Source organism: Antechinus flavipes, chromosome 1, assembly GCF_016432865.1.
Source record: "Antechinus flavipes isolate AdamAnt ecotype Samford, QLD, Australia chromosome 1, AdamAnt_v2, whole genome shotgun sequence".
In the NCBI taxonomy this organism is placed as follows: domain Eukaryota; kingdom Metazoa; phylum Chordata; class Mammalia; order Dasyuromorphia; family Dasyuridae; genus Antechinus; species Antechinus flavipes.
In genome coordinates, this window is record NC_067398.1 from 662,440,812 (window position 1) to 662,463,311 (window position 22,500).

General features: G+C 37.3%; 6 non-coding genes across 6 annotated transcripts; 2 read left to right on the forward strand and 4 right to left on the reverse strand.

Annotated features, from left to right (window-relative positions):
• Nucleotides 1-1,647: 1,647 nt before the first annotated feature.
• TRNAS-AGA (transfer RNA serine (anticodon AGA)) lies at nt 1,648-1,728 on the reverse strand. The gene has a single exon. It is a non-coding gene; the product is annotated as a tRNA-Ser (tRNA).
• Nucleotides 1,729-2,328: 600 nt separating this feature from the next.
• TRNAS-GCU (transfer RNA serine (anticodon GCU)) lies at nt 2,329-2,410 on the reverse strand. Its single transcript has one exon. It is a non-coding gene; the product is annotated as a tRNA-Ser (tRNA).
• A 2,225-nt stretch (nt 2,411-4,635) lies between these two features.
• Nucleotides 4,636-4,708, forward strand: TRNAV-AAC (transfer RNA valine (anticodon AAC)). The gene has a single exon. It is a non-coding gene; the product is annotated as a tRNA-Val (tRNA).
• A 7,656-nt stretch (nt 4,709-12,364) lies between these two features.
• On the forward strand, nt 12,365-12,437 carry TRNAK-CUU (transfer RNA lysine (anticodon CUU)). The gene has a single exon. It is a non-coding gene; the product is annotated as a tRNA-Lys (tRNA).
• A 2,094-nt stretch (nt 12,438-14,531) lies between these two features.
• TRNAH-GUG (transfer RNA histidin (anticodon GUG)) lies at nt 14,532-14,603 on the reverse strand. The gene has a single exon. It is a non-coding gene; the product is annotated as a tRNA-His (tRNA).
• Nucleotides 14,604-17,162: 2,559 nt separating this feature from the next.
• Nucleotides 17,163-17,235, reverse strand: TRNAV-CAC (transfer RNA valine (anticodon CAC)). The gene has a single exon. It is a non-coding gene; the product is annotated as a tRNA-Val (tRNA).
• Nucleotides 17,236-22,500: the final 5,265 nt, after the last annotated feature.

Here is a 22,500-nt window from a genome sequence, read left to right on the forward strand (position 1 = left end):
ATTCCAAGTCCGTATTCTAACTGCTTTGTTAACAGACTGCTTTGGCATTTTAAAATTTGTTTTGGGTGTCGCCCAGCGCTTAATAATAGTGCTTTACGTTAGCAACGAGTAGTATTTCCATTAATATTTGTCGCTGGGTATATTTATAAACAACAATGGAGGGGTTTGAAACTAGGACTCTGATGTTGCAATGAGTAGAGTCCTGAAACAAAAATGGCACAGATAGGAAGCTGAAATCTTGGCCAATTTTTTAAATTCTCTCTGCAACAATCTCCAATCGAATGCAAGTCCCAGCACTGGATCCAGAATCCTTTTCTCTTTTTCTTTAAGTGATCACTGAAGACCATGGAGAAACTCGTATCGGAAAATTCCTGAGAAAAATGTGAACAAGAAACCAGAGAGGAGCTGAGAGATGAGAACGTGACTAGCTTCAGATGAAGGGCTCAGAGTCCAGATGACAGTCTCGAAAATCTATCCAAGTACCCTCCCCTGGCTGTGAGTCCGATTATACGCTCTTCTGTTCTGCTTACCCCTGGTCTTAGCCTTCAAACTATGTATTATTGCTATTAAAATATATGTCCATCGTCCATAACTTGTCTGGACCATTAAGTAAAGGCATTGTGAAGGAGAGAGGACAAACAAAAATGCAAAAAGGAAAACAATTTCCCATCTCAGATTGGGTTATTATGGGAGAAGAATTTCTGCCATCTAATATTGAAACCCCAGCCAGCTTATCTAAATCTAAGAATAGTACTATCAAGAAGTGAAGTATATGATTATGTAATCTCATTCTTCAAGAGAACTAGACATTTCAAAATTATAGATAAGAAGAGAGAACATTCTAGGCGAGGGGCAGAAATGTGGACCTAAATCGTGAACTTCAATATATCAGGAAAGAAAGGAGGCAGCGTATTTAAAGTCAAAGAATTGCTAACATATACTTCGTCAACTGCTTCTTCATAAAAGTAAAAAAGGGTACTTTTAAGGATAGCGAAGGGAGAAGTATTTCCACTCCAAATCAAGTCCATGTGACAGGTTCTTTCAATTTCATTTTTTTAAAAATGGTTTTATTTCATTTCCTTATTTGAACTGAAAATCTTTACTAAGTGGTCAATCAAGTTTAAATTGTATGTTCACTAAGTCAAAGCTCAATTTTTTCTTTCTCATTAAAGTTTTTTCTTTGGTAAGACCTACTGAATTTAAAACCTATTGAATTTCATCTTATTAGACTCACCCAAAATTTTCTTCTTTATCAAGATCCTTCTGGATCCCAACTCTGTCATACGCTGCGTTAGCTATATTATCTATCTCCCAGTGAATTAGTTGTCTTTGGCAAATTTGATGAGAATTCCATCTATGACTTTGTAATAGCTAACATTTGTACAGTATAAAATCTAAAGTATAACAAACCCTGCCGTTCTTCTCTCAATATTTATCCTCATGCCAACCCTGGAAACCGAGTGTATACCCATTTTCCACATGTGGAAACTGAGACACAGGAAAGGTATTGACTTGATGGTCATCATCAACAGAGGTCTTTAAGTGCCGGACGTGTAAGACTTGAATAAATACATTAGACCACTATTGCTTCTTGAAAGAATTGATAAAATCCCTCATCTGACTAACCGCAGAAGCAGCTTCACAACACGTAGTCGGTAGGATTCGAACCTACCGGGGAAACTCCAGTGGATTTCTAGTCCATCGCCTTAACCACTCGGCCACGACTACAACAGGTATTAATGTCATTTCTTTTAAGACATAATGAGCCTATATCTGTGCTTATTTTTTTTTCCTCATACAAGTCTCTATCATTTATCACAGTCTCTAATCTAGAGGACTTATTAAAGCCAAAAGTTTTCTCGAACTAATCCAACTTCGTACTTGTCTCATAAAGCACAAATTCTCCCTGATACACTTATGCTTTCCAGCTTTATAGTACCTAATAACATCATCTTCTTCATGGGCAGTTTTCGAAAACAACATTCTTCAATCTCCTCCACTCCTTCCCCACTTTATGTCTCTCTATTTTCACCTTTTCACCAAAGGCTCAGAAAATGTATGCATTGACAAATTATTAAAGGGGAAACTAAGAAGGGCAGATGTCTGGATTACTTGCTAAGAAGAAACCAAAGAAACTGAAGATCTTAACCAACTGCTCTTGGGTGCATGAGAGCGTATAATGTTTAAGTTGAAGGAGAAATGAAGGTTTTGGTTCTTCAGGTATTTTTGTACAACATTCCCTTGGGGAAATGCTATTTCTAGTTAAGGGCTACGAGAAATTGCAGGACAGCTGAAGTACGAATTATCAAAAACCTCTGTAAAGACAGACGACGAGGATGGGATTCGAACCCACGCGTGCAGAGCACAATGGATTAGCAGTCCATCGCCTTAACCACTCGGCCACCTCGTCTCCATAAGAAACAGGTTCTATTTTTCAAGGTTTGGTTTGGTTTGGTTTGGTTTGGTTTGGTTTGGTTTGGTTTGGTTTGGTTTGGTTTGGTTTGGTTTGGTTTGGTTTGGTTTGGTTTGGTTTGGTTTGGTTTGGTTTGGTTTGGTTTGGTTTGGTTTGGTTTGGTTTGGTTTGGTTTGGTTTGGTTGAAAGATTCTTTCAGTAGCTACAATAAAGTCTTTGTAAAGTTTTTTTTTCTTTGAGAGTGAAGAATGGGAGGACTAGATATTATTTGGAAAATCACAACTCTCCTATGCACAAGTCCTCCTTTTCAGCTTTCTCTACTTCTCTCACATCCAATGCTCTCTCCCTATCTCTAAATAGTAATGATTATTTTCCTTCTCTTCTAGATACCACATACTCTTTGAGATCTATCCTCTCCTTCACAGAAGCCCTGGAAAGTTGGGTCACCAGTGGGGTAATTACTACGGTGAGTGTGTATCTGCACTCATCAATCTGTAGCTTAAACTCGATCCTCCACCGAGAGAAGGGAGGAGGGGAAGGGGAGTGTTGCTTCCCAGTAACAGTCAATCAAAAGATTTAATTAGCTCAAAGCATTCACTGAAATGGCAAAGTCGGACCAAATCAACTGCAAAATATATGCACTCTATCCCACAATGTGTAACACATTCTTCTACAAACACTCAGAGTCAATGAGAAGAATGGTACAGAGTAAACTGATAATGAGGCACAAGAGAATTCAGTACTCGACACTGCGAGACCCCATGGTCTTTCTTTTCTAAAGTCTACCTTGTCGTCCGCCAACCGCTTTCTTCAAAGTGTCTCTGCTAGGCAGACTTGACTCTTTGGGTCTGTTCTTCTCCACCTCTAGATTCTCAAACTGCCCAATGTGAATCCATCAAAAACTGCTCTTCTCATGATACCGATCAAGATTATCTAAAAGATTTCTATCCCTTTTAATTACTCATTAATACACTCAATGTGTATTTGGTGATAGGGAAAGGGAGGTAACGAAATTTGTGTCTCTGCTCCCTGCTATGCTTAAGTAAGTAACTTTGCTTCAGAATGCGAACCCCCGAAGGGAAAGGGGAAAAAAGGACCCAAGAGAAATTCCTTATTTTCCATCCGGCTTTTGGTGGAGAATTAGAATCCTCAAAGTTGACAACTGCTTCAGCAATGTCTCAATTCCCTTCAAAGCAATGCAATGCAATCTTAGCTTTGTAGAAGCCTTCGATTGTATAGACAGCATTCTTCTTAGTGCCGCCAGCTGCCCTTCCAAAGCCTTCAGGCAAAATACAAATTTCCTAAACCTCCCTCCCCGGCTCTGTTGTAATCCCCATTAGGTGATTTCATCAATTGTTGTGGGTTGGGGAATCAAGGGATTAGAGACTAAATTCCCTCTACCCTTAACAAACCCAGTTGAGCAATCCAATGTTAGGAAAAGAAGGAAATGCCAATCCGTGCAGATCCAGTCTTCGAAATTAGAGGTTTCTCTACAAAGAGATTTGCTAAGAGAAGTTGGCACAACATCAGGGCGAGTTGTTGAGAATGTTACTGGCGGAGCTGAGAATTGGGGAAAGTGAGCAGTGATTTGTAATTAGCGGTTTTGAAGTTAGCGCCTGCGTGACCCAGTCGCTGGTGCTATCCCACATTGCGACCCTCACAGCAGCGAATCCAATGCAAGCTTCCACAAACAAAACAGCAGGTAAAAATGAGGGTCAACCCTGCTGATCGCAGCAGGCCCCCAGTAGGATGCCATAGCCCTGTGATACAGGGGACATTTGTCCTGCAAATTCCAGAACCGAAATCCTTCCATACAGGTATCTCGTCTTTTCTAAAAATGAGAGGGAGAAATAGCCGCCAAAAGTGGGATTCCGCGGGGTTGCACAGGAGCGTTTGTGGATCCAGCGATGAATTTCAAAGAGCTGAGCCACAAACCCGGGAGAGAGAAAAAGTTCGGAAGCTTGAATAGCAGTGGGGAGTATAGTATGATAGAGGACTTCGTTATCTACGGGTTTGTCTGAGAGATTGAGTTTGAACTGATTAAAAAAAAAAAAAAAAAAAGACTGTAGTGAGGAAATAACTAATAACAGGTATAAGAGTTTCCCAAACTCAAGTCTGGGAACAAGGGATTTTAATACCATGGACACAGGAAAAACAGTTTAACTTAGTTTAGCTGAACGTTTTTAAGAGCCTGCTTTAATGACCCTTCTCTTGCAGGCCTAGTTTCCGTAGTGTAGTGGTTATCACGTTCGCCTAACACGCGAAAGGTCCCCGGTTCGAAACCGGGCGGAAACACGACTTTATCCTTTTTTGAGCTTATTCCTACATACAAAGGACTTACTGCTTTAGGCCACAGTGCATCTGTCTTTTAAAATTACTCCTTGTTCTGCAAACATATATTGTATCTAGGATATACTGCAACATATCCAACATATAAAGGACTGCTTGCCATCTAGGGGAGGGGGTAGAGGGAGGGAGGGGAAAAAAAATCGGAACAGAAACGAGTGTCAATATAAAGTAATTATTAAATAAAAAATTAAAAATAAAATAAAATAAAATAAAATTACTCCTTGTCTGCGCCTTCCAAAATCTTACTATTCCGAATAATATAGGACACCAACAGATAAGTAGAAAAGATCAGGAGAGGCTCGGACTCCCGGGCGATGGAGACGCATGCTCAAAGGGCATGTATCATTTAAGTTACAGAATCAATCAAAATGAAAACCAGGGAAGAGCAAAAGAAGGGGAGAGAGGATTCTGAAAGTATCATTGAATATAGGGAAGGACCCTAGAAGAAATCACAAGGTTATTAACATTATATTACATTAAATTACATTAAACACCTAAAGGAGGACCCATTGCCATGCTAACTATGGACTGCGTGCAAAAAGCAAAAGCTGTTCTGTCCCATGTTTTACAATGTTATCCTTCTCATCTGTGCTTTCTGAGGACTAGCCAAGGTGTCTACCCTATCTTGTAAATGACGGGTGGTTTTTTTGACTTAGAAACAATATGTACATGCACTTGAATCCCGTGAGAAAATTGGGTACACATGGCATCCAAAAGAGTTTTAGAAGAAGAAATCATAATTCCCATTTCTTCCCAGAGAGCTCAGGTTACAGAGGATCCCCTTCTCTCCCCCGCTCCCTCCCACGTTCTAAGAGTTGACGAAGTTCTCAAATTACTCGCATTTTAAGCGACTTTATTATTATTTAGTGCTTCCAAACTAAAGGTTTCGTGAAGTAGGAGAAGCAAATGTTGGATTTGTACATCACACTGAGACAACATTTCGATTCCTTGATCGTGAGAAAAAATTACTTCCCTGAGTAAACTGTCCTTGAAGAAGATAGAATAAGCGTGAAGATAATCATTACCCTAAGCTTTTAGCTTAGTCTAAAAGTACATTTGTCTGTTTGTCTCTCTCTGTCTCTGTCACTGTTTTTATCTGTCTGTGTCTCTCTGTCTCTCTCTTTCACACACACACACACACACACACACACACACACACACACACAATCACCTCCCAAATCACTTTATCAGCCTTCCTCCTATAACAACTGTCCTCATCTAGAATCCTGCCATTCATTTTCCCTTCAAAATCCACTGGAGATTCTTGACTTTCACCCTGATAAACTTCCTTGACTTGTCATTACACAAATTTCCGTGGCAATTGTGACCTTATTTACCAAACAACAAACCCTGGTGTAAGAAATAAACTAATGATATCTACAGAAAAATATATTAAGAATTCTGTAGCCTAATCCCCACAGGAATCATTCTACCAAGACAGAGCAGACTACGAAGCCAGAGTGAAACTAAACTCTATTAAATAAACTCAACCCCCAAGATATAATACCCAGAAAATATTTAAGGAACCTGCCTCAAGACTCTCAGAAGAAGTAGAGTTAAGAGGTGAATTTTCCTTCATTTTCCTCCAAATCCTGTCAAGCCAAAATATCCAGGGAGTTTTCCTGTGGTTCACTTATCACAAAACTCCTGTAGGTGAACAAGAAACCTATTATTGTCACTATTATTTCACATTCTTCTAGAAATAGTAACTAACACTACAAGAAAGAGAATTCAAGACTGTAAATACGACAAAAGAGGAGGGAGTTATCAGTTTTAAAGATATGATAGAAAACACTAAAGTCAACCAAAACATTGATTGAAGGAAAGCTACAATATATGAAATAAATCCACATCTGTTAGCAATAAAGCATATCCACTAGGAAGAACTAGAGAGGTAACTTCCACTACAGGAGTTTTCCAATGATAAAATCAAAGCAATTTCTAATTATATAAATTATATAAAATGCTCAAATTATTATTGATTAGAGAAGCTCAAGGTAAAATAATTTGAGAGATTATTTTACACTATCAGATTGGCTAAAATGATGGAATAGAAAAGCTAAAAATGTTGGAGGGGATGTAGAAAAATTGGGACACTAATTCTTGGTTAATGGAATTGTGAGATCAATCTGGAATTATGCCCAAGGAATTGTTAAACTGCCTATATCATTTAATCCAGTAATTTCAATTTAAGATCTATTTTCAAAGGTGATTAATGAAAAAGGTTCCAAAATGTTTATATGGGAGCTCTCTTTGTGGTGGCAAAGAACTGGGATATTTCAGGGATACCCATCAATTGGGAAATGATTGAACACATTGTGTTATGTGATTGTGATGGAATACTACTGAAGTCAATGATCTTAGAAAATGTTGGAGGGGATGTAAAAAAATTTGGGACACTAATTCTTGGTTGACAGAATTGTGAGATTAATCTGGAATTATGTCCAAGGAATTATTAAACTGCCCCATACCATTTAATCCAGTACTAGGTCTATTTCCAAAAATGATTAACAAAAAAGGAAAATAATTTTAACTATTACAAATGCCCAAATCAACTATAAAGGACATATGAAAGATGCTATCAGCACCCAGAGAAAGAACTGATGGTGGTCACTTCTACATCAGGGGTAGACAGAAGGGAAAGAAAAAATAAATTTATATGATAACTGCTGTATATTTAAAAGGATTAGCAAGTTATACATAATAGATTTTCAGTTTCATGTGCAATCATTTTTAAAATTATACCATGTTATGGAAATGCTTGTTTTAGATTCCATAAATTAAAAAAAAAAGAAATTCATATGAAGAAATGAAAGTTCAAGAATCTCAAAAATAATGATGTGGGAAAAAATGAGAAAAAATATGGTCAATCAGTACCAGACTACAAAGCACTAATCTTGGATATAATTTAGTACTAGTTTTTAAAAAAGAGATCAGTGTAACAAAGTTTATAGAAACAAACATAAAGAATAATATAATGCTCAATAAGCCCAAGACCTCCAAGTTATTGGGAAAAAGTACTCAGGAATTGACCAAAATAAATAAATGATTTACTGGGGAATCTAGACTGTAGTCTAGAAGGAATCTAATTTATAATAGCAGTTTTCAAGTTTTTTGGACTTTATATTTTAAAAAACTGAGAATTTCAAAGAGCTCTGTTTTATGTGCTTTGTAGCTATTGATATATGCTGTTAGAAATTAAAAGAGATAAAAAAATTTAACTTAGTTATCAAGTCAGTTAAAATAAGAAGTCATACATGAACACAAATAACATTTTATGAGAATAACTACATTTTTCAAAACAACAAATAAGTGAGAAGTCACATTTTTGCAAGCATATATTACAAATTGTTTTGCACCATGAATGCAAATGTCAAAACAGGATTTTGGATAAACTATGAAATTCAGAACAGTTCCTCAATACTTGGAATATTTTAATATCACTTGTATTGCCAAGCATTCAAGTAAAAGAAAATTTTTTAGTTTGTTCTAATACCAGATGGTTACAAGCAAACTGAGTCCAGTCACATCTATAGATTTGGCCAATTGTAAGGTAGACACGGTTCTGCAGAAAAAGTAATAATTCATTCTTCATGTTTGGAACTAAATCTTTAATTCAAAATCACATACTCTAGATGATTTTACTGTTCATTCCTGAAAAAAAAATTTTAATGCAAATGACATGTTATTATTATGAAAGTAGTTTTTCCTTCAGGAAGCCCTTGAAAGGGTCTTGGGTCACACCCTATACTTTGAGATCACAGGGTTAGACAATCACCCCACTTTTTATACCAAGATAAATTCCAGATATTCATGACTTAGACATTCAAAGTCACATCATGAACAATTTAGAAAAGCAAAGAAGAATTATTTTTTCAGTTTTTTGGATGGAGAAAAGTTAATGACTAAGCAAGAGATAAAGAATATAACACAAAATCACATTTTAAAGTTTTTGCACAAATCTTTTGTTTTATTTCACTTTTTAGAAAAATTTGTCTATCTTTCTCACACTTGCCTCATTCCAACAACAACAACAACAACAAAAACAAACTAATACGGCCCTCAATTCATGGCTGCATAGTGTAAAAACAAATTTCTACATTAACTATGTTTGAAAATTTATATTTCTGTCTTCATTATAAGTTCATCCCTTCTTTGTCAGCATATGAGTGGCGCATTTCATTTTCATTCTTTTGGACTTATTATTTATGATGGCATTGTTCAAAATTCAATAGTCTTTCAAAGTTGCTTTCCTTGACAATGTTATTATCATTGCATAAATTTTTTCTTCATAGAAGTCTTTCCATTTTCCTCCAAAATTGTCCCATTCATTATTTCTTATGAAACTGTAATAATCCATTAAATTCACATACTAGAATGTTTTTTAATTATTAATGATGTAGAACATTTTCTCATGTAATTAGTTGTTGATAACTTTAATTTTCTTTTTTGAAAACTGACTTTCTTTGACAATATCTATTGAGGAATGACTTTTAATCTTTTACATTTAAATTAATTTCTAATATGTCTTGAGTGACATCTTTATATAAAACTTTTTTAAAAGCTTGCTACAAAGATGTTTCTCTTGTTATTATTTCTCTTCAAATTTTCATTATTTTTGATTCATGCAAAAGGCTTTAAAATTTGTTTATAAAATGAAAATAGTTTCTTTTCACTTGTATAATCCTTTGTATCACTTTGTATCACAGTGATGAACTCTTCCAACCATAAACTAAAAGTTGGTTTTTACCTTGCTCTTCTATTTTATTTACAATCTAACCTTTTATATTTAGGTCATGTGTCCATTTGGAAATTTTCTTGGTTAATGCAAGATGTTGGTCTTTATCTAACTTTTTCCAAATTGAATTTCAGTTTTCTGAGACCTTTTGGGGGGGAAGGGGGAAGGGAGGGGTGATTTTGAATCTGTCTTCAAAAGAGATAGACATTCCAAAACTGTATGTGAGGAGGGACCGCATTCTAGCATAAGACATCCAGGGACTTAAATAACAGGTGTCATAATTTCAAAACACAGGAGTTGGTTGCATAGTAGTAGTTATATTCCCACCTTTTGTTTTTTTTCATCCAAACAAGAAATTTACATTTCCTGTCCTAGTATCTTTGCTGACTTCTAGTCTCATATCATCAACTGTCATTCAGACCAAATGGAATGTAAACAAATTCAAAACCAGAACTTATTATCTTTCTTACTATTTCCCTTTCCCTTTTATTGTACAGAATAATACCTTCTCACTCAAGCTCAAAACTCACAAATTATCTGGGATTCCTCATTATTTCTGAAGGTACACATCCAAGCTGTTGCCAATGCCTGCTGATTTCACCTTTGCAACATTCCTGCAAATCATCCCCTTTTCTCTTTTAACATTGCCACCACACTAGTGCATGTCTTAATCAACTTATATCTTGATTATTGCAAAAGACTGTTGGTGAGTCTGCTTTACCCATCCTATCCATCCTCCATTCAGATTTTCCTAGTACAATAGTCCAATTATGCCCCCTCTCCCTATTCAATAAACTACAAGGGCTTCCTATTGTTGCCTCCAAGAACAAATGTAAAATACTATTTAGCATTCAAAATCCATATTTTTCCAGTCTTACACCTTATTCCCTAAAGTACCATTCTACCTAGTGACACTGGCCTCCAGGCTGTTCCATGAACAAGTTTTTTCATCTCTTAGTTCCAGGCATTCTCTCTGGCTGTCCTACATGTTGGAATGTTCTCCCTCCTAACTAATGAACCTCCTTGGCTTCCCTTAAGTTCCAACTAAAATCTCACCTTCTACAGGAAAACTTTCCTAACCTTTCTTAATTAAAGTGCCTATCCTTTCCCCATTATTTCCTATTTATCCTCTATATAAATTGATATATATATATATATATATACACATATATGGATTTGTTTGTTTGTGGACTCCATTAGATTGTAAAGTCCTTGAAAGCAGGGACTTGTTTTTGTTGTTGTTGTTATTGTTTGTTTGTTTATGACCATTTCATTGTATCCCCAGTGTTTAGCATAGTGCCTGGACATAGTAGGTGTTTAATAAAAGTTTATTAATTGATTGATAAAATGGTAGCTTTGAAAATGCAAAAAGAGGCATGTCCTCTGTTAAGGTACAGGTCAATTTTCCTAGAGTCTCCACAGCTGTGGATCATAGCATCTAAAGGAGTTGCAGGGCACCCTTTGCTGACACAGGTATTGCAGACTGGGAATGAGATAAATTGGAGGTAGAGGGAAGAGGGGAGAGCTCAGACAACGCAACGGCCTCTCAGTCAGAGACGTCAGAGAACAGCAACTGTCTTTCAGTCTCCTTGTATCTCCTTGTATCATTCTCTCACAAGAGGAGATCCATTCTGGATCGGATCTCCAGCAGCCACTGTCAGATGGCTCCCGTGTATTCCAACAGCTCTCCCATGTATTCCAACAGTCCTCCACTCCCTGTATGATAGTTGCTCAGTCAATAAACATTTATTTTTTTAAATAACTTTTTATTGACAGAACCCATGCCAGGATAATTTTTTACAACATTATCTTTCACTCACTTCTGTTCCGATTTTTCCCCTCTCTCCCTCCACCCCTCCCCCAGATGGCAAGCAGTCAATAAACATTTATTATCAATTATGTAGTAGTCAAGTGACAAGTAGCCCATCTATCTCTTTTATTTATTTATGTATTGATTCATTTATTGATTTATTTAAAGCTTTTTATTCACAAAACATATGCATGGGTAGTTTTTCAACACTGAGCCCTGCAAAACCTTCTGTAACAAATTTTCCTTTCCTTCCTCCCATCCTCTCCCCTAGATTAGCCCATCAATTTCAAAATTTTTTGCAAGATGTTGGAGATCTTTTCAGAAGGTGATATTCCAAGCACACAAACATGCAGAGAGCGTTTCCTCGTAAAATACTGCACATCAACAACAAAATGGATCATCTGGAGATTATGTGGAAAAGGGAGAGGTAATCAGCTCAGAGAACAGAGAAACCATTTCAGTTCTTAAGACATTATTTACCAAAGAAAACAGTTGCGATTGCAATAAAACCTAGAACATAGTGTCTCCAATCGTCTAAGCCCTTTCTCACTGACTTGAAACAAAGTAATCTCCTTTAAAATATCTCTAAAACGATTTCTTTATATTGTCAAATATTGCCTCACGTGAGCTTTATAAGAACACCTGGAGAAGCCCAGGTGCTTTTGAGTACTGAGCTATCTATATTCCGGACTTTCGAGAGGTCGTAGTCTCAATCTTGTCAGATTTAGCCTTCCAAAAGCCAAACGGGTCTTTAATCTGGAGCTACCCAATTTTTCTTTTTCTGCTACTTTGAATGGAAAGTGAGCCATGCTAGGGTGAGGATGGGAGTAAAAGTAATAAACAGAGGTTCTGTATTCGATTAATATTCTAGTGATTTCAAGAAAAAGTGAAGAAAGTCTTCAACACGTTAAATTGATCTTTGTGGAATTTGTGAAAGGATTTAGAAAAGAATCATTCTAGACAGTCATTAAAAATATATTGAAACATTTAATATTGAAGATACACAGGCAACTTTTAGAGAATTAAAGAAGTTTTGCAAAGGGTACCGTCATCAGCCCGGCTAGCTCAGTCGGTAGAGCATGAGACTCTTAATCTCAGGGTCGTGGGTTCGAGCCCCACGTTGGGCGAGTAACGTTTTTTCACATAGAAAAAAACACAATTTGCAAAGTCTACCTATCTAAATAAAAACTGCACTTTCCCCGTCTCATTCCACTCTGCATGTGCACAACAATGTTGCAACTATGGAATTTGTAAGCTTTTTTTTTTTCTCTCCGCTTTAAAACACTTATGGAGCACAAAAGTATAAGCAGTATGATTGATGAACAAAAGAAACATTTCCACCTCTGGTTTCAGGGACTCAGCTCCCTTTTAAGAACAGGGAGGGAAACCTGAATAAGCCACAGAAATCCTTAAATGCCTCAAACTCCCTGTCTCTCCATTCCACTCTGCAACATCCTTGTCTCATCTTCTTTTAAAACAACAACAACTCTAGGGGCAAGATGTCATTACCTCGTGTATCCAGCCCTAATCTTCGAGGATAGTCTAGGGTAGTTGCCTAAAATATCTGTTCATTTGGGAAAATTTCCGAAGAGCCCAAGGACCAATTGTGTAATCAGAGCAGCCTCGAGCAGCCTCAAGCAGCCTGGAATATTTCCACCTTACTGATCCAATCCAATAAACACTTATTAAGCGCCTACTACGTGTGCCAAGCCCTGTACTTAGCTCTGGAGATGCAATTTAATGAAAAGAGAATTCCCGCTCTCAAATAGTTTACAACTTAATGGGGAGAGGGAACAACAAATGGGACAAGGAAGTGAGGGAAGAAACTCCAAGGACGCTTGTTCCCTGGAGTGAAATCAGGCAGAGCAATAAATGTAATGGAGGGAACTAAAAGATCCGGTTTTTTACACCTATAAAAAAAAAAAAGGCTTTGGGAGGAGTTTGGTCCTCAGCTGTCCAGTCTTCCAACCAGAGGAAAGTGGTCTTTGGCTGGTTGGATCTCGGTCAGCTCATTCTTGGGAATGGATGTTGAGGCCTCGGGTGAATGTTCTGCGTGACTGGCTACAGGTCCGGGGTACATGTCAGGACAGGATTCGAGCACGCACCAAATCGAGATCACCCCCACAGTCTCAAGAGTTGGGCTCCTGGATACACAAGCTATACACATATTTGTTGGTGGGGCACGTTGACAAGGGCAGAGGAGAGGGGTATAAGTACAGTATAGCAGAAGGAGAGGAAGGAAGCAGAAGAAGGGACAAGATGATGTAACCAAGCAATAAAGCTTCTCTAACTGCATAAATGGTGTCAGACTGCTCTGTCGTATCCGGAGACGTCCGAAGGTCGTAGAGGCAACGATAATTGTGGGTAAGTGCTCAGACTCTAGCTGATGTCAGCAGGTCTGCACTAGCTGAGGACCCCAACAACTAACTCTGTGGAGAGATAAAGTTTGCAGCTTTTGACAGGATGAACTCTTGACCTGGTGCAGGGGTCTTCAGTTTTTCTGATAAAATAGTTGTTAGATACTCCCATCAGTTTATGGTCCTGATGAAGAAACATCACCCAACCTAGCTTCCCCACTTAGATCTTGTACAGATAAGCGATCTGAGGAGCTTTTCTACCAAGTCTGGATCTGATTGGGAATGTTCTCTCCAGCATCTAGCATCAATTACCTCCACCTAAACCACCAATTTGAGCGTTGTTCCTTCCCCAGCATATCTCTCTGCCCTTCAGGTTGTGGTGAGTTTCTTGCAGGCGGGGCACAACCTTCTGTTTATATTCTTTTGGTGTGTGTGGATGCTTTTGTTCCACCTGCTTGCTGCTTTGCACAATAAAACTTGGCATTGTAATCATCTTCCTGAGTACCATTTTTTTTCCTAGAAATTTCTGACTCCCTGGAATTGCTTTAACCCGAGGTGTGAAGTCAAATAAAGCACTCCTTTTTGGAAAAAGGCTTCACAGTCTTACAGGATTCCATCAGCCTAAGTATTCCACCCTCTGTCCTGATTGGAAAGTGGAGCTAGGAGCTTCCATTTGAGTTTGTCTCAACATATGCAGTTTATCCTTAATTCCTGATGTCATCAACTAGGTAGGAATGAAGCTAGGCTAGTGATCGGGAAAATGAAAAGTTGAAAAACAATAGCTACCGACCAGACAGTGCTGTGAATCATTATCCTCGTTTTCAAATATGTAAGCAGCAAATCGATAGGATAATAACAAAAATCTGCCGTGACTCGGATTCGAACCGAGGTTGCTGCGGCCACAACGCAGAGTACTAACCACTATACGATCACGGCAAGCCACCGGATTAGGTGTTAGCAGTTGTGCTCTTCACTTCCTCTAATTAAAATCTAATATATACAATATATACATACATTTTTGTAAATTTCAGTTTCTGCAATGCCAGAACATCCTATTCTCTAAGACATATTATTTTGAGAAAACTCAGTGTATTTTATTGTATATGTTCAGATCTTCAGTGAACATGGGAGAAAGCGGCTATTAAAAAGTCTTTCCCGGCCACATCTCTCTTCCAATCCTAGAATGATGAAGCAGGTACAAGTGTGTTCGTAAGATCACTCGAAATATTCTTCCCAACTATTATTGACTTGACTAGCCAGTCTCCTGATAAACCTAATTCCCTCCGCAGGATCCAACTCTACCTGATAGAAACATTGATGCTTCCGACATAAAGTACTGGAGACCACAACCCCTCAGAACTCCGAGTGGAGAAGTAGTCAGAAGTGTTCGGGGGACCCTCCCTGCCAGTTTGAATGGAAGTTGAAGAGAATGAGCTCAGAGGAGGATCCTACTCTTATAACAAGAATATAAAGATAGGTCAAAACTTCAATTATAGTTCCTAAGTCTGTTAATATATTATCTATTTCGTCTACTTGCCTCTTTGCAAAAGGAAGGAAAAATATGTTCTTGTCTATTCTATAAGACCACTGGTTTTCCATTATTATTCTGAATTTAGCTTCCTTTTAGTGAGCTTTCCATTTACATGGTTTTGGTTATTGTGACTACTGCTGCAGATTTCACTGTTAATCTGTTCAAACTGATATGAACTGATATAATTTCCTACCGATTCCTCATTTTCCTCTGAACTCTCCACGTGTCATTTCTTACTAGTTGAAGGTATTCTATAATCATTTCTCAATTGTATCCTCTTAAAATTTTTTTTATATTGTTTTCTATTTTTTTTTAACATAACCATGGTATATGATGTATCCTCTTCCTACTCAGAGCCATCCTACATAGCAAATAGTATTTTTTTTTAAATGGGGGAGAGGAGGAGTTCAACTTATCAAAAGCTGCAAGCCTTATCTGTCTGACACAGTAATGGAAAATTATAAATTCTCCCTCTTTGCCTTTTTATTTAAAAATTGTATTTGCTATTACTTGTTTTTTTTTTCAGAAATTTGATTTCTAAAGATATGTTCTCCCTATCTCATGTGTCATCCCTAATAATAATAATAAAATAAAAATATGAAGAAAAAAGTTCGGCAAAACTAACATTTTCATTTGACAGCACAAGCAATGTTGCACCCTCATAGACCCCTACCTCTCCAATGAAAGAAGGAAGGCATATTTCCTTATTGCTTCTTTTGGGACAAGTTTGTTCATTATAATTTAAAAATTATTTTTATTCTGAACTTATATACAAAAAACTTAAGCATTTCCTCTATGTATCAAAATGCCAGAAGATTGTATGGGAAATCATGAATCTCCATTCATCCTTCTTGCTTAAAAAGGAAAGCAAACCCTAATACTTTATTTCCAAAACTATCCTCTTTGTTTGCACATCACTTTGAATTTCTGATTTTTCATGTACCCTAAAAGAAAAAATAAAGTTTCAATGATTCTTTTCTTCTTTCATTCTGTTGGTTACCTCCTGTATCATGCCTCTAAACAAATCCACACATTAGTCAGTGTTTGTGTGGTTTTGTGTGGTTTATGCATGTATATTTACATGTATGTTTTTGTGTACATATGTATATATGCATATGTGTATACCTGTTAGTTCACATTGAATCCATCCTCTCTTGTTGTGATATGGGAGTCACCTGCCAATGGCTGCTGGAGGTCTATCTCAGACCTGTAGAATGGATTTCTTCATGTGAGAGGATGATGGTGATGATACAAGGAGACCAAGAAGCTGTTGCGTTGTCTGACCTCTCTCCTCTTCCCTCTGCCTCCAATTTATTTCATTCCCAGTCCACAAGCAACACCTGTGTTAAGTAAAGGCTGCTTTGCAACTCCTTCAAATGTTATGTCCACAGCTGAGGAGGTTCTGGGAAAATTGTCCTGGCCCTTCTCTTAGGCATGGTCCTTAACAGCCTCTCAGGAAGTAAATAATATGCTTCATCCCAGGTTTCCCGGAAATATGATTTGTTCCTACTTCCATCAGATTTCAAGAGCATAGGTACAAAGGGGAAACTACTTTCATTTGAGAGTGTCCCTGGATGCCACTTCTCTCCTACCTTGATATGGGGAGGAGGGGTGTGGCACAAGGGAAGCCCAAGGGAATCAAGCATGTGCCAAAAATTGTTTCTAGGCCAAAGAACTTTTCTGTCTACATTAGTTGTCAGACCATTTCTGAAAATAATGTCTTGTTTAAGCTCCACTTAAAAGCTGTAAATTTCCTTGATATACTTAGCAAAAAAAAAAATGGCATTCTGTACCTCAAAATATGATCTACGATAGAGAGAGAATAATCTCCGTGAACCACCTGTGTAGAGACTCCTCAGAAGAAGCCTTTTTTTAATCCTCTGCACTTTCCAGGGAAGATAATTAACTAATTTTTTTTTTTTTTTTTTTTTTTTTGTATAAGAAGGACTAAAAAAAAAAAAAGCTGTTTCCGCCCGGTTTCGAACCGGGGACCTTTCGCGTGTGAGGCGAACGTGATAACCACTACACTACAGAAACCACCTGAAAGACCTGTCATCTCAATATGAAAATTACAAAGAAAAAAAAATTCTCAAAGCCTTCTAAATATTTTGCTAAAATTATGTAGTGATCAACCACGATGGGCTTAACTCTTCTAAGCTAAAGGGGTGATCCAAGACAATTCCAATACATTTGAAAAGTGACGTCCACATACAGAGAAACTATGGAGGCTGAATTCGGATCGAAGCATATTATTTTCGCCTTTTTTTACTTGTTTTTCTCTCTCGTGGTTTTCCCCTTTTGTTCAGATTTTTCTTTCACAATAGAAACATGTTTAAAATAATTATACCAGATTGTTTACTGTCTTGGGGAGGGGGGAAGGAGAGGAGGGAAGGAGAAAAAAAATTTGGAACTCAAAATCTTACAAAAATGGATGCTGATATCATCTTTACATGTAAATGGAAAAATAAAATACTATTGAGGAAAAAAGTCAAATGCCTTGCTCAATAAATTAATTTAGGTCATTGCCATTCTGGTTTATGAATTGCTCTTGGGGCCTTTTCAAGAAACACAGAGGCCAAGATAGCAAAGGCCTTTATGGGACAATCTCTCTGGCATCAAGACTTCTGTACTTTCTTTCCTTAGCCTCTAGTGCAGTTCTTTGATGCTAACCCAGGGATCCAGAAATAATCCCAACCAACTGGCAGAAATCTCTCTGAAACTATCAGATACACAAGATTTCAGCATCTGCCCACCTCCCAATTTCACTCTTTCAGTCTCATCAACCTGATTTGATGTGAGCTTCTCTTGATGTCTATCCAAGTTAAGAAAGCATTTAATATTGGAAATAATTTGCTGTCCTAACACAGGAGTTTCCTTTCTCTTCTTAATATTGAACTATTTGATTGGATTTTTTCCCCCTTGTCTCCTCTGGTGTGAAGGAAAAATAATCAATGATTAGAGGATTCCCCTCCTCCCATGAGAATGGATTAAACCACAAAATAATTATCATCCCATCCAGGACACATCTCTAGTAAGATGTGGTTTGAGAAAGTACCTGAAATAGGTTTTGAGGATGCAAAGTCACAAGTACAAACAAAACAATTAAATATCAAATCTGAAATCATATCATCACCAGATACTTTTAATTTAAGGAGGGAAAAAGCTAGATTTCTGCCTGAATCTGTATCTATCTTGATATACCTTCATATCTTTGGTGATACTTGATGAAGGGTGGCAAAGATAGTCTACATATCCCATAATTTCAAACTGCTTTTCAAAATGTTTGGTCCAAATTACAGTTACACCAAGAGTGCATTAATACAAGACCCTAAATACCAAAATCCACCTGTTGATCTTGTGTGTGTAGCAATGATGGGATTATGTGGTAAACAGAGCCATTCAGTGCTTGCTTCTTTTGCCTAGATAAGTTTCCTTAGACAAGCACTGCTCATCTGCTCTGAGAAATTTTTTATCAAATAATGTGCAATTCCTTCCTTTCTGGAAGGAGCAGTTCGTCATTGGACAGATGAGATATATAATATACAGAAAGAAACCGACATAGTGGCCTAGTGGTTAGTATATCCAAAGCTTCCATTTGTTAGGGGAGGTTAGGGGAGTCAAATTTGACTATTTGACAAATGAAATACCCAATCAGAAACATCTCCTTGGCAAAAAATATTTCAATTTTAAATTCATTTCTCCCTCTTCTTTGAATTTCAATTACTCTATCAGTACACTCAAATAAGCAAAGACCTGTAGTCAACACTTTAATAGGACAAAGTATACATTTTAGAGGGGAAAAAAAGGTCATGGGTCAGAAAGAAACATTTTCAGCTTCCACAAAAAGAGAAAGGAGTTAAAGAATTATGATTTCAAGGTCTGTAATGGTAGAGAGGTTCATTACTATACCTTCTGCCCCAAATTCCTCCTTCCAGATCACTTTTTTTAAATATAACTTTTTATTGACAGAACCAGGGTAATTTTTTACAACATTATACTTTGCATTCACTTCTGTTCCGATTTCTCCCCTCCCTCCCTTCATCCCCTCCCCCAGATGGCAAGCAGTCCTATACATGTTAAATAGGTTACAGTATATCCTAGATACAATATATGTGTGCAGAACCGAACAGCTCTCTTGTTGCACAGGAAGAATTGGATTCAGAAGGTATAAATAACCCGGGAAGAAAAACAAAAATGCAAGCAGTTTACATTCATTTCCCAGTGTTCTTTCTTTGGGTGTAGTTGCATTTGTCCATCCTTGATCAATTGAAACTGAGTTAGATCTCTTTGTTGAAGATATCCACTTCCATCAGAATACATCCTCATAGTATCGTTGTGGAGATATATAATGATCTCCTGGTTCTGCTCATTTCACTTACCATCAGTTCATGTAAGTCTCGCCAATCCTCTCTGTATTCATCCTGCTGGAATTTCTTACAAAACAATAATATTCCATAACATTCATATACCACAATTTACTCAACCATTCTCCAATTGATGGGCATCCATTCATTTTCCAGCTTCTAGCCACTACAAACAGGGCTGCTACAAACATTTCTGCCAGATCACTTTAAAGCAGTCTAGCTTCCAAAATTCAGGACCCATTCTTTCTAAGTCTGCCTCTACCCAGTTCTCTGTCTCAGCCCTCAGAAGTTTTTCAACATTTCCTCTTCTATAGCATTCACTGGTATTTTTTTTTTTTTTTTGCTATGCTTTTACTAAGAAACTGAGTTTCTCTTTAACTTCTGGCACAAGTTTTTGACTCCCAAAGGACTGGCAAATCACCCTTGTAACCTTGTCATGATTCTCATGTTATGGCACATTTCTCTTTTATCGTCCTGACTCAGTTTCCCTAATTGTTCTGCTCAATCCTGCAAAATCACCTCTCCATCTTAATCAGAATATTTGATAAGGATAAAAGATCTTATATTTTAGAATATCTATTTTCTCCCATCCCAAGCTATCAGAATATCAGATACCATCTTATCAAGATGCTTCTCCCCATCTCCTAGGTTCCCCCCTTCCCCCACATTATGTTATCCTATCTCCGGTGGCTCGCCCTACCCTGTCAGAGTCCCGGTCCTGACCTCAGGACTCTGACTCCGCTCCTGCCTCAGTCTATCCCCTGAGTCTGAACAAAGTGTATATATGTCATTTAGAACTCACATTGTTTGCTGGATTCTTGGAGACAGTAGTCTCATTCAGCCCTGGGACCAAACCATGGATCCAGTAAATCTCTCCCTTTTAAATAGATTATTAAATACTCTCTAATTTCTATCTTGCTTCAGTTTCTCCGGCATTACACTCAGAGATTTGATCAATTTTCCACTAGTCTAAAAAAGTCTAAAAAAATTATTTCAATTTTCTCTTAAACTGTTCACATTTGCTAAAGAGAACACCTCTGGTATGTTTTTTTTTATCATTAATTGAACATCTGTATCTTAGCCCCTTTTCTTTAAGTCCTAAGACTTCAAGGATCACCATTTTATAAAGCTATGAGATATGAACTTGGAAGAAATAAAACTGAGGGTCACTGAAATGGAAATGAAGAAGAATGAGCAGATTGCAAATCCTTATAAATAAAGAATTACAAAAGAGAAACTGAGTGGAAAATGTTATCCCAAAATGTATGAAGTAAAAGGATGAGGAAAGAGTGCCAAGCAATGATGACAGTGCATGGAAATTTATGAGTTGGGGAAAATATGTCTTGTGCAATTGCCACTGTCATTGGATCTCAACATAAATGAAAGGTAACTAGGTAGACAAAGGCCAAGTTATGAGGACTTTAAAATCCAAACAGAAAATATTATATCTGTTCCTCAAGGGAGTCAGTGGAGTTTAATTGAATAATGGGGAAGAAAGGATAACATGGTCAGATCTGTGATTAAGGATGATAAATTTGGTACAGATGAGTAGAGGATATACTTGAGTGGGGAGATACTTGTGTCAGAGAAACCAACCAGAAGATTATTGCAATAGACAGGGCTTGAGGTGATGAGTCATCACCATAATTATGGCAGTGTCAGAGAAGGATAGGGACCCTCTAGAAGAAAAGTTAAGAAGATAAAAACCAATAGTTCTTGACAACTGGCAGGATATGGAGAAGGAGGTAAAGAGGAGAGTTCAGGATAATACCTAGGTTGTAAACTGGATGACTGGGATGATGTTGATATTTTTAAAAAGAAAAGTCATAGGAATGGATGAATATAATGGAATATTTTACTGTACTGTAAGAAATGATGAGATGATGAAAACCATGAAACATGGAAAGATCTATATGAACTAATCAGAGCATTGTAAGCAGAAACAAGAAAACAATATGCACAATAACAACAATAATGTAAATGGGAAAAACTAGACACCAAAAAATCAAAAGTATAAGTGCAAGAACAAGCAGGATTTAAATGAAAAGATATGAGAAGACCAATCTGCCTCTTTGTGAAGATATTGATCAGATACATTGATCAGTTATACTATTTGATGTTTTTTCCCTTTAAAATGGTACTTATGATAAGGGATGGCTCTCTAGGCAGGAAAAAAGTAAGTAGAGGAAGATGGATTCTTGGGATAATTATATTGATGTTAAAAAAAGAGAGAAAATATCAATTAAAAACCTATTTTTTTAAATAATGGGGAAGGAGGATGAGAAGATTGGGGGGATGGGATGAAAATAAATTCAAAGGACACTAGACAGCACATCAGGAGTGATTATGTCAGACTTCTAAACAGATACAGTACTTTGCTATCCTTAGACTGTGTGTAATAAAGCAATTTATCCCATTTTCATTTGAGTTCTTGGAGAACTCTTAGCTTAGCTAAGTGTAGATGATTTCACAATCTGTCATAGGTAATAGGTAAATTCTTTGACCTAGAAAGAGTGCCAGTACACACAAGATCATCCTCCTTTCCCTCTTCTCCAAAAGCTAAAGAGAAGTGGCTTTCAAGAGCAAATGAATTTTAAGAGATTATAATATAATTTTCATGCTCAGTTTCCCAAAGATCTGGAATGACAGTTCTTAACAAGAGGGAGGAGGGCAGAATTTTCAAGTGGTCTAAATGTTGACAAATTCTCAAATTACTTATAAATTACTAGAAATCTATGAGACGACTATAGGACAACCAGGTGCTTCCAGGCTAAGAGATCCCTGACCTGGGAGGAAGCTGGAGCTATGAACCATTCTGAGAGTCTACATTTGGATTTCTTAATCACAAGAGAATATTACTTTCTTAAGGGGGGGGGGGGGGAAGTGGACTAAGGTTAGGGACATTTTCTTGGGCTTGGTTTGTTGGTCTTTAACTTAC